The sequence below is a fragment of the Hibiscus syriacus genome, unplaced genomic scaffold (assembly GCF_006381635.1).
Source record: "Hibiscus syriacus cultivar Baekdansim isolate YM2019G1 unplaced genomic scaffold, ASM638163v2 tig00011277_pilon, whole genome shotgun sequence".
In the NCBI taxonomy this organism is placed as follows: domain Eukaryota; kingdom Viridiplantae; phylum Streptophyta; class Magnoliopsida; order Malvales; family Malvaceae; genus Hibiscus; species Hibiscus syriacus.
In genome coordinates, this window is record NW_024062247.1 from 72,501 (window position 1) to 85,000 (window position 12,500).

General features: G+C 49.0%; 1 non-coding gene and 1 pseudogene across 1 annotated transcript; both read right to left on the minus strand.

Annotated features, from left to right (window-relative positions):
* Positions 1 to 3,958: 3,958 nt before the first annotated feature.
* Positions 3,959 to 8,186, minus strand: LOC120204706 (annotated as a pseudogene).
* A 227-nt stretch (positions 8,187 to 8,413) lies between these two features.
* On the minus strand, positions 8,414 to 8,569 carry LOC120204694. Its single transcript, XR_005523960.1, has one exon. It is a non-coding gene; the product is annotated as a 5.8S ribosomal RNA (ribosomal RNA).
* Positions 8,570 to 12,500: the final 3,931 nt, after the last annotated feature.

Genomic DNA, 12,500 nt, shown 5'->3' on the forward strand with positions numbered 1-12,500 from the left:
GGACCTGGTAAGTTTCCCCGTGTTGAGTCAAATTAAGCCGCAGGGTCCACTGCTGGTAGTGCCCTTCCGTCAATTCCTTTACGTTTCTCTTAAGGTGCCGACGGAGTCCTAAAAGCAATATCCGTCGATCCCTGGTCGACATCGTTTATTGTTGAGACTAGGACGGTATCTGATCGTCTTCGACCCCCAACTTTTGCTCTTGATTAATGAAAATATCATTTGCAAATGCTTTCTCAATTGTTCGTCTTTCATAAATCCAAGATTTTCACCTCTGACTATGAAATACGAATGCCCTCGACTGTCCTATTAATAATTACTCCGATCCCAAAGGCCAACACAATAGGATCAAAATCCTGTGATGTTATCCCATGCTAATGAATACAAGCGTAGGCCTGCTTTGAGCACTCTAATATCTTCAAAGTAACAACACCAAAGGAACGACCCAACCAATTAAGACCAGGAGCGCATCGTCGGTAGTAGGAACGAGCAGACCGTTGCTCACCGTGAGGCGAACCGGCCAACCCACCCCTAGGTGCAACTACGAGCTTTTTAACTGCAACAACTTAAATATACGCTATTGGAGCTGGAATTACCGTGGCTACTAGCCCCAGACTTGCCCTCCAATGGATCCTCGTTAAGGGATTTAGATTGTACACATTCCAATTACCAGACTCGTAGAGCTCGATATTGTTATTTATTGTCACTACTTCCCCGTGTCAGGATTGGGTAATTTGAGCGCTTGCTGCCTTCCTTGATGTGGTAGCAGTTTCTCAGGCTCCCTCTCTGGAATCAAACCCTAATTCTCCGTCACACATCACCACCATAGTAGGCCACTATCCTACCATCGAGAGTTGATATGGCAGAAATTTGAATGATGCGTCGCCAGCACAAAGGCCGTGCGATCCATCGAGTTATCATGAATCATCAGAGCAACATGTAAAGCCCGCGTCAACCTTTTATCTAATAAATGCATCCCTTCCCAAAGTCAGGGTTTGTTGCATGTATTATCTCTAGAATTACTACGGTTATCCGAGTAGCAAATACCATCAAACAAACTATAATTGATTTATTGAGCAATTGCAGTTTCACAGTCTGAATTAGTTCATACTTACACATACATGGCTTAATATTTGAGACAAGCATATGACTACTGGCATGATCAAGCAGGTAACATTCCTTCGCGACGTCGAGCACCGTATGGTCCTCAATCCGATGCCTTGGTAGTGGACGAGGCCATAATAGGACACGAGCATCGTTCATGTCGAGGGACAAAATTGTATAGGTATCGAGCGATGGGGCCGAGGGACCCTACGCTCACAAAATGTTCCTCATCCGAAAGAACGATTGAGCATCGATGCAGCACTGTGGCAGAGTATACACAAAACGCACAACGGGACACCGGGCATGACTTAAGTCTATCACCTAGGCACAAGGTCACATGATGAAAGAGGGACGGCAAGACATTCAAAATTGCATCGATTTAGGCACGTAACACATGATCTCGATCGTAGCCCTTGGGTTCGAAGACTGCAAGGGGAGACATTGAAGAGGAGTGCGGCTCGATAGTTTGTTGCATGTAGCACGAAGCCTGCCGACACACACAACCATATCACCACTCACATGCCCAATTTCGTAAGAGTAGTAGCATCCACGCCCACCGGTCCACAACCCACATGACAATTGACTTGGCCGAGGAGCGGAGGAAACAATGAATGAGGGCACACCACAACCGCTTGGCACGAAAACTAGACATAGGCGAGTATACCCACCAATTTTGTGAAGCCTTTTTTTTGGTGGGGGTAGGGTGTGTGGTCTTTCTTTCTTTTAGAGGAAAGGGGTGGCCTTTTTTGGTTTTAGAGGAAAGGGATGGCCTTTTATTCCAGGGGTGGAGAAGGTTTTTTTGGGAAGAGAGCTCTTTTAGTTTGAGTGGAGAAAAGGGATGGGCAACTTCTTATATCTAGTATGATGCATACCCCTAGATGTCTTATCTCGTTCCCCTTGTAGGCCATTGCCATCAAAGGACTTGGTACTGGGTGACAAATGTCTCAGCAAGTAATACAGAGCCAATAGAGCATGCAGACTAGACCAAAGCGATGAGAGGTTGCCGAGTGTGGCCGAACATTGATAGACAATAACCAATGCACAGGTAGGTGCTACACCACTCCGAGTTGATACCTCGCCCAAGATATGGGGAAGAGGTTCAAGAGTATCGGGCGCACCGACCATTAACACGATCACGTCCTTCCTGCTACCATGTCCGACTAGCACCATCGGTGATAGGGGGCTAACCTATGTTAGCGCTACGCGCTGCCTCGCCCCCGTGGGGTGCCGAGGCCTGAACCCCCGAGGGGTGGGAGGGGGTGCCATGCTACTACCCCCTAAAGAGCTAAAAAACATAGGGAAAATGCTACAAGTAGACATTGAAATGTCTAAAACGAGGACACTTTCTCTATCGCCCTTATTGTGGCACCTATGGCCTTTTTTAGGGCCATGAAGTGCATGGCTCCCGCATCCAAGTGCTTACCCGCAAGTATTGTTCGTTGGTTTAAGCCTTTGTCGAGGACATCCATCGAAGTCCCTGTCGGGGCATTACCACTTTTGAAATTCCCCATTTCAATGGGGGAGGTGAGGGTCATTTTCTATCGTCCGAGAATTATCTCGGTTGTAGACCGCAACTAATGTCATTGTTTCCCACCATTCATTGAGGCCATCCATCGATTTAAACTCTCGGGGCACTAGTCCTTTTCGAATTATCCATTTCCAAGGGGAAGGGGCATTTTCCATCGTTTGGGACTTATCGGAGCTCCGATTGAGTCTCGTCGGAGCATCGTCAGAGCGTCGTCGGAGCACCACCGAGAACCTTACTGGTGGTGGGGGGCTTCGGTGGATGGTATGGGGTTGTGGGTAGCGTTAGGTCATGTTGCGGTCACAACCCCATGGGACACTGTCGGGGCCTCAAGAACCATCCCCCCAAAAGAGCTAAAAAACTTAGGCAAAATGCTATCAGTAGACATTGAAATGTCTCAAATATGTACACTTCCTTCCTCACGCACCAGGGGGACGTATGCCCCTCCCGACGCTCTGCGAGGCTCCAGCACCCAGCGCTCTGTTCTGTGCGGTACTCCCGCACCAATGGCATGGGGTTACCGAGGTACCCGTCGAGGGTTACCGATGGTGACTGAGGCCCCCGCACCCAACTCTCGGCTCTGTGCGGCACTCCCGCACCCATGGCCTGAGGTTACCGAGGCACTCGTCGGGGGTTACCGATGGTGACCAAGGCTCCCGTACCAATGGTCCGGGGTTGCCGAAGGTGACCGAGACACCCGTCTGGGTTTGCTGATGGTGACCGAGGCCACCCATCTGGGATTGCCAATGGTGACCGAGACAACCGTCTGTGTTTGTCAATTGTGACCGAGGCTCCCGTACCAATGGTCTGAGGTTATCGATGGTGTCCGAGACACCCGTCTGGGTTTGTCGATGGTGACCGAGGCCACTCGCCTGGGATTACCGATGGTGACCGAGGCCACTCGCCTGGGATTAACGATGGTGACCGAGACACCCGTCAGGGTTTGCCAATGGTGTCCGAGGCCACCCGCCTGGGATTACCGATAGTGACCGAGACTCACACACATGCGGGCCTGATGGTGATCGACTCTCCCCCACCCAATGGCTTACTTACTGCCCGACGTGTGCGAGTCTCTGGCACCTGTAGACGTGCTTCCTGCCCGATGCTATGCGAGGATACTGCACCAATATGCTTAGGACCCCTAGATGGGGTTTTCATCAACTACCGTAAACTTTAAATTTTCCTAAGTTGTGGAACTTGTAGAAGGAAAAAGATTGAAGTAGATGTTGTATTGGATCAGAACCATTGTGCCTTAGGAAAGGTCCCCATTCCCTCTTGTCGAACCCCTATTTCCAAAGCAAAAAATTTGGGATATGAACAATGAGGGGAGGGACGAATCGAAGTAACACAGGATTGAATCTCAGTGGATCCTGGCAGCAAGTCCACTCTGCAATTACAATACCCTATCGCATATTTAAGTCGTCTGCAAAGGATTCTACCCGTAACTCGGTGGAAATTACGTACCAGGGAGGCACGTGCCACTTGTCCGACGCGCGTGCTACGCTTAAGACACATACCCTTGGGGGCCGGGGCCCCTACTATGGGTCAGCAATCAGGCGACAAAACATGAGTCGCATCAGGCACTGATTCTGACTTAGAGGCGTTCAGTCATAATCCAGCGTACAGTAGCTTCGCGCCACTGGCTTTTCAACTAAGCGAGATGACCAATTGTGCGAATCAACGGTTCCTTTCATAGTAGGCTGAATTACAATTTTGATGCAGCCATCAGTAGGGTCAAACTACCCTGTCTCACGACAGTCTAAACCCATCTCATGTTCCCTATTGGTAGGTGAACAATTCAACACTTGGTGAATTCTGCTTCACAATGATAGGAAGAGCCGACATCAAAGGATCAAAAAGCAAAGTCGCTATGAACGCTTGGCTACCACAAGCCAGTTATCCCTGTGGTAAATTTTCTGACACCTCTAGCTTCAAATTCCGAAGGTCTAAAGGATCGATAGGTCACACTTTCACGGTTCGTATTTGTACTGGAAATCAGAATCAAACGAGCTTTCACCCTTTTGTTCCATACAAGATTTATGTTCTCGTTGAGCTCATCTTAGGACACATGTGTTATCTTTTAACAGATGTGCTACCCCAGCCAAACTCCCCACCTGACAATGTCGTCTACCCAGATTGACCGACAGAAGTCGGCCTTGGGTCCAAAAAGAGGGGTCGTAACCCGATTTCGATTCATGAAATAAGTAAAATAACGTTAAAAGTAGTGGTATTTCAATTTCGCCTGAGAGCTCCAACTTATCCGATACCTCAAGTCATTTCACAAAGTCGGACTAGAGGCAAGCTCAACAAGGTCTTCTTTCCCCGCTGATTCTTCCAAGCCCGTTCCCTTTGTTGTGGTTTTGCTGGATAGTAGACAGGGACAGTGGGAATCTTGTTAAATGATTCATGCGCATCACTAATTAGATGACGATGCATTTAGCTACCTTAAGAGAGTCATAGTTACTCCAGCCGTTTACCCACGCTTGGTTTAATTTCTTCACTTTGTCATTCAGAGCAGAAGGCAGAAATCACATTGCGTGAGCATCCACAGGGACACTCGCAATGCTTTGTTTTAATTAAACAGTCATATTCCCCTTGTCCGTACCAGTTCTGAGTCGACTGTTCGTCGCCCGGGGAAGGCCCTCGAAGGAAACGTTTGATGTTATCCCATGCTAATGTATACAAGCGTAGACCTTCTTTGAGCACTCTAATTTCTTCAAAGTGACAGTACCAGAGGAACGACCCAGCCAATTAAGGCCAGGAGTGCATCACCGGCAGTAGGGACGAGCAGACCGGTGCTCACCGTGAGGCAGACCGGCAGTAGGGACGAGCGTTTTAACTGCAACAACTTAAATATACGCTATTGAAGCTGGAATTACCGCGGCTGCTAGCACCAGACTTTCCCTCTAATGGATTGTCGTTAAGGGATTTAGATTGTATTCATTCTAATTACCATACTCGTAGAGCCCGATATTGTTATTTATTGTGACTACCTCCCCGTGTCAGGATTGGGTAATTTGCACGCCTGCTACCTTACTTGGATGTGGTAGCCGTTTCTCAGGCTCCCTCTCCAGACTTGAACCCTAATTCTCCATCACCCATCACCAACATAGTAGGCCACTATCCAACCATCGAAAGTTGATAGGGAAAAAATTTTAATGATGCGTCACCGGCACAAAGGTCATGCGATCCGTCGAGTTATCATGAATCATCTGCACAGCGGGTAAAGCCCGCGTCAACCTGTTATCTAATAAATGCATCCTTTTCAGAAGTCGGGGTTTGTTGAACATATTAGCTCTAGAATTACTACGGTTATCCGAGTCACTAATTAGATGACGAGGCATTTGGAGACCTTATGAGAGTCATAGTTACTCCCCCTTTTACCCGCGCTTGGTTGAATTTCTTCACTTTGACATTCAGAGGACTGGGCAGAAATCACATTGCGTGAGCATCCGTAGGGACCATCGCAATGCTTTGTTTTAATTAAACAGTCAGATTCCCCTTGTCCGTACCAGTTCTGAGTCGACTGTTCATCGCCCGGGGAAGGCCCCCGAAGGAGCTATTCCCAATCTGTCCCCTGGCCGGCACCCGGCGACCCGCTCTCGTCGCGGGAGCAGTGCACAGGCAGTCGATGGGTTCGGGACTGGGACCTCCGTGCCCAGCCCTCAGAGCCAATCCTTTTCCCGAGGTTACGAATCTATTTTACTGACTTCCCTTACCTACAATGTTCCATCGACCAGATGTTGTTCGCCTTGGAGAGCTGATGTGGTTATGAGTACAACCGGGCGTGGACGACACTCGGTCCTTCGGATTTTCAAGGAACGCCAGGCGCTGGACCCTACCTTCGGTTGAGCCATTTTGAGGCTGGGCAGGCCGTTAAACAGAATAGATAACTCTTCCCGAGGCCCCCGCCGACGTCTCCGGACTCCCTAACGTTGCCGTCAGCCGCCGTGTTCCGGTTCAGGAATTTTAACCTGATTCCCTTTCGAAGCTCGCGTGAAACACCCTATCGGACGGGCTTCCCCCATCTCTTAGGATAGACTAACCCATATGCAAGTGTCGTTCACAAGGAACCTTTCCCTATTCTTTCAAATTTCTCATTTGAATATTAGCTACTACCACCAAGATCTGTACTGACGACCGCTCTGCCTGGGCTCACGTTTCGGGTTTTACGGCGACCACCGCACCCTCCTACTCATCGAGGCCTGGCCCTTACCCCGATGGTCATGTATAGCTCACATGCCATCCATTTTCGGGGTTTGTTGATTCGGTATATGAGTTGTTACATACTCCTTAGTGGATTTCAACTTCCACGACCACCGTCCTAGTCTTAATCGACCAACACCCTTTGTGGGTTCTAGGTTACTGCGTAGTTGGGCACCGTAACCCGGCTTCTGGTACATCTCGCATCGCCAGTTTTGCTAACCTAAAATGGCCTACTTGGAGCTCTCGATTCCGTGGCATGGCTCAACGAAGTAGTAGCGCCATCCGACCTATTTAAAGTTTGAGAATAAGTCGAGGGCGTTATGCCCCCGATGCCTCTAATCATTGGCTTTACCCGATAGAACTCGCTAAGGGCTCAAGCTAGCTTGAGGGAAACTTCGGAGGGAACTAACTACTAGACAGTTTGATTAGTCTTTTGCACCTACACCCAAGTCATACGAACGATTACCACCTCAGTATCGCTACGGGCCTCCACTAGAGTTTCCTCTGACTTCGCCCCACTTTGGCATAGTTCACCATCTTTCAGGTCCCGACAGGCATGCTCTCACTTAAACCCTTCTTAGAAGATCAAGGTTAGTCTGCGGTGCACCCATGAAGTATCCTGCCAATCAGCTTCCTTGCGCTTTACAGGTTTTTTTCCCGTTGACTCGCACACATGTCAGACTCCTTGGTCCGTGTTTCAAGACGGGTCGGATGGGGAGCCCGTAGGCCGACGCCCTAAGCACGCCGATGCCGAAGCACGCCGAGAAGGCACATGCTGGGTTCCACGATCGAGGCGACGACATCTCTGTGGGCGTATCAAAGGTTCAGGCTTGGGCCGCCACCACGATCCGTCTCGGTCCACGTCCCGAGCCGATCGGCGGACCGACTGTCGCCGTTCCACATCTGATTGGGGCACATCACCGGCCCCCATCTGCTTCCCTCTCGACAATTTCAAGCATTTTTTGACTCTCTTTTGAAAGTCCTTTTCATATTTCCCTCAAGGTACTTGTTCGTTATCGGTCTCTTGCCCGTATTTAGCCTTGGACAGAATTTACCTCCCGATTAGGGCTGCTTTCCCAAAAAGACCGACTCGTAGATAGCGCCTCGTGGTGCGACAAGGTCCGGGCACGACGGGGCTCTCACCCTCTATGGTGCCCCTTTCTAGGGGACTTGGGCCCGGTCCGTCGCTGAGGACGCTTCTCCATACTATAATTCAGACATCGAGGGTGACCGATTATCGAGCTGGACTCTTCCCGGTTCGCTCACCGTTACTAAGGGAATCCTTGTAAGTTTCTTTTCCTCCACTTAGTGATATGCTTAAATTCAGCGGGTAGTCCCGCCTGACCTGGGGTCACACCCAAGAGGGTCATAGAGTCTAGATCGACGAGCGTGCATGACTCAGAATGAGGCTACTCAAGGCATTACCACCGATCGTCGTAGCACCGTGACGTCGTGCACTCAATTTTAGACCAACCATGAGCGTTTTGCGCATGAGAGGCCAATTTACGCACGGGAGGCCAATTTACGCACACACCTTGATTGATACCTTGTGGTTTGGGTTCAGATGGGGGCAACGATGCATGATACGCAGGCAAACGTGCCCTCGACCTAATGACTCGAGGCGTAACTTGCGTTCAAAGACTCGATGGTTCACAGGATTCTGTAATTCACACCAAGTATCGCATTTCGCTAAGTTCTTCATCAGTGCGAGAACCGAGACATCCGTTGCCGAGAGTCATTTTGAGTTTTTTTAACAAAGTAGGCGTACCTATGCTGCACGCACACCGCGAACTGGGTGAGGACAAGACACGACCACCTTTTCATTCTAATTCCTTGGCGCAATTCACGCCAGGGGTTGTTTGTTTTACCTCGGAGACACCGGGTAGTGCCGCCCAACAGCACAAAGTACAAGCTAGAGCAAGCAATCCCAGTGCTCCGAGACGTGGAGGGGTCGAGGGGTAATTATGCGACCAGTCCTCCTCCAGTTGTTGTTCAATAACGTGTTCGCGGGTCGTTCTGCTAGGCAGGTTTCTACAATGATCCTTCCGCAGGTTCACCTATGGACACCTTGTTACGACTTTTCATTCCTCTAAATGATTAGGTTCAGTGGAATTATCGCGACGTCGCGGGTAGCGAATCGGCCACGTCGTCGTGATTCGAACACTTCACCGGATCATTCAATCGATATAAGCGATGCGGGGTGTGTACAAAGGGCAGGGACGTAGTTAACGCGAGCTTATGACGCGCGCTTACTAAGAATTTCTCGTTGAAGACCAACAATGGCAATGATCTATCCCCATCACAATGAAATTTCAAAGATTACCTGGCATGTCGGCCAAGGCTATAGACTCGTTAAATACATTAGTGTAGCCCGCGTACGGCCCAGAACATCTAAGGGCATCACAGACCTGTTATTTCCTCAACCTTCCTTGGCCTAAATGGCCATAGTCCCTCTAAGAAGCTAGCCACGTAGGATCACCTCCGTGTAGCTAGTTAACAGGCTAAGGTCTCGTTCGTTAACAGAATTAACCAGACAAATCGCTCCACCAACTAAGAACAGCTATGCACCACCACTAACTAGGACGGTATCATGATAGTCTTCGAGCCCCCAACTTTTATTCTTGATTAATGAAAACATCCTTGGCAAATGCTTTCGCAGTTGTTCGTCTTTCATAAATCCAAGAATTTTACCTCTGACTATGAAATACGAATGCCCCCGGCTGTCTGTGTTAATCATTACTCCAATCCTGAAGTCCAACACAATATGATCGAAATCCTGGGATGTTATCCCATGCTAATGTATACAAGCATAGGCCTGCTTTGAGCACTCTAATTTCTTTAAAGTAACAGCGCCGGAGGAACGACCTAGCCAATTAAGGCCAAGAGCTCATTGTCGGCAGTAGGGACGAGCAGACCGGTGCTCACCGTGAGGCGGACCGGCCGACCTACCCCTAGGTCCAACTACGAGCTTTTTAACTACAACAACTTAAATATACGCTATTGGAGCTGGAATTACAGTGACTGCTGGCACCAGACTTTCCCTCCAATGGATCCTCGTTAAGGGATTTAGATTGTACTCATTCAAATTACCAGACTCGTAGAGCCCGATATTGTTATTTATTGTCACTACCTCCCCGTGTCAGGATTGGGTAATTTGCGCATCTACTGCCTTCCTTGGATGTGGTAGCCATTTCTCAGGCTCCCTCTCTGAAATTGAACCCTAATTCTCCATCACCTGTCACCACCATAGTAGGCCATTATCCTACCATCGAAAGTTGATTGGGCAGAAATTTGAATAATGCATCGCCGGCACAAAGGCCGTGCGATCTGTCAAGTTATCATGAATCATTAGAACAATAGAAAAAGCCCGTGTCGACCTCTTATCTAATAAATGTATCCATTTTAGAAGTCGGGGTTTGTTGCACATATTAGCTCTAGAATTACTATGATTATCCGAGTAGCAAATACCACCAAACAAACTATAACTGATTTAATGATTCATTCGTAGTTTCACAATCTGAATTAGTTCATACTTACACATGATGGCTTAATCTTTGAGACAAGCATATGACTATTGGCAGGACCATCCAGGTATCATTCCTTCGTGACGTCGGGCGCCGTATGGTTCTTAATCCAATGCCTTGGCAGAGGACGAGGCCATAACAGGACACAAGCATCGTTCATGTCGAGGGAAAAAAATGCGTAGGCATCGAGCGAATGGGGAAAGGGACCCAACGCTCACAAAATGTTCCGCATCCGAAAGAATGGCCGAGCACCGATGCACTGACGTGGTCCAGTATACACAAAACACACACACGGGACACTAGACATGACTTAAGTCCACCACGTAGGCACAAGGTCACATGATGGAAGAGGGATGGCAAGACATCTGAAATTCCATCAATTTAGGTACACAACACAGGATCCCGATCGCACCCCTGGGGTTTGAAGCCCGCATAGGGAGATATTGAAGAGGAGTGTGGCTCGACAGTTCAATGGATGTAGCACGGAGCCAGCTGACACACACAACCATATCACTACTCACACACGACCAATTACTTGGTCGAGGAGTGGAGGAAACAATGAAAGAGGGCACACCATAATCGCTTGGCACGAAAACTAACAGAGACGAGTATACTCGCCAATTTCCCATCACGAAGGCAACCAACAACGACAAGATGTTTTGGTTTAAAAATTTTACGAGCTTTTTGCGAAGGTTTTTTTTGTGTGGGGGTGTGGCCTTTTTTTGGGTTAGAGGAAAGGATTTTTTTGCGGGGGTGTGGCCTTTTTCTGGGTTATAGGAAAGGGTCGGCCTTTTTTCTGGGGTGGAAAAAAGGTTTTCTTTTTGGGAAAGGGGTTCTTTGAGTTTGAGTGGAGGGGAAGGCTGGCATGCTGCATTGCTGGGGGGTGGGCTTGCAGTGTAACCTGCTCGAGGCTTCAATCTAGTCAGATGCGTACCCCTGGATGTCTTATCTCGCTCCCCCAGTAGGTCGTTGCCATCAAAGGACTTGGTACTGAGTTACAAATGTCTCGGCAAGTAACATAGAGCCAATAGAACACGCGGACTATACTAAAGCGACGAGCGGTTGCCGAGTTTGGCCGAATATGGAAAGACAATGACCAATTCACAAGTGGGTGCAACACCACTCCGAGATGATACCTCACCCAAAATATGGGGAAGAGGTTCATGAGTATCAGGCGCACCAACCATTCACACGATCACGTCCTTTCGGTTACCATGTCCGACTAGCCCCACCGGTGATGGGGGGCTAACCTGTGCTAGCGCTAGGGGGTGGGAGGGGATGCCAAGCCACTACCCCCTAAAGAGCTAAAAACACTTAAGCAAAATGCTACCAGTAGACATTGAAATGTCTGAAATGAAGACACTTTCTCCATCCCCTTTATTGTGGCTATCCAATGGCCTTTTTACTAGCCATGATGTGCATGGCTCCCGTATCCAAGTGCGTACCCACAAGTATTGTTCGTTGGTTTTATACTTCGTCGAGGCCATCCATCGAAGTCCCGGTCAGGGCATTACCGCTTATGTAATTCCTCATTTCATTAGGGGAGGGGAGAGTCATTTTCCATCGTCGGAGCAATACCCCAGTTGGAGACCGGAACTAATGTCCATTGTTTCCCACTATTCATCGAGGCCATCCATCAATTTTAACTCTCGGTACACTAGTGCTTTTCGATTTATCCATTTCCAGGGGACATTTTCCATCGTTCGGGCCTTATCAAAGCTTCAATGGGGACTTGTCGGAGTGTCGACGGAGCACTATTGGGGCCTCAAGAACTATCCCCCCTAAAGAGCTAAAAAACTTAGGCATAATTATACCAGTAGACATTGTAATGTCTAAAATGAGGACACTTCCTTCGCCACGCACCAGGGGGCCATACGCCTCGCCCGACGTTGTGGAAGGTTCCCGCACCCAGAGGACGGTTCTGTTCGGCACTCCCGCACCAATGGCTTAGGGTTGTCGAGGCACCTGTTAGGGGTTATCGATTGTAACCGAGGCTCCCACATCCAATGATCGTCTATCTGTGGCACTCCCGCACTAATGGCCTGGGGTTGCCAAGGAACCCATCGGGGGTTGCTGATGGTGACTGAGGCTCCTGCATCCAACGATCGATTATGTGTGGCACTCCCGAACCAATGGCCTAGAGT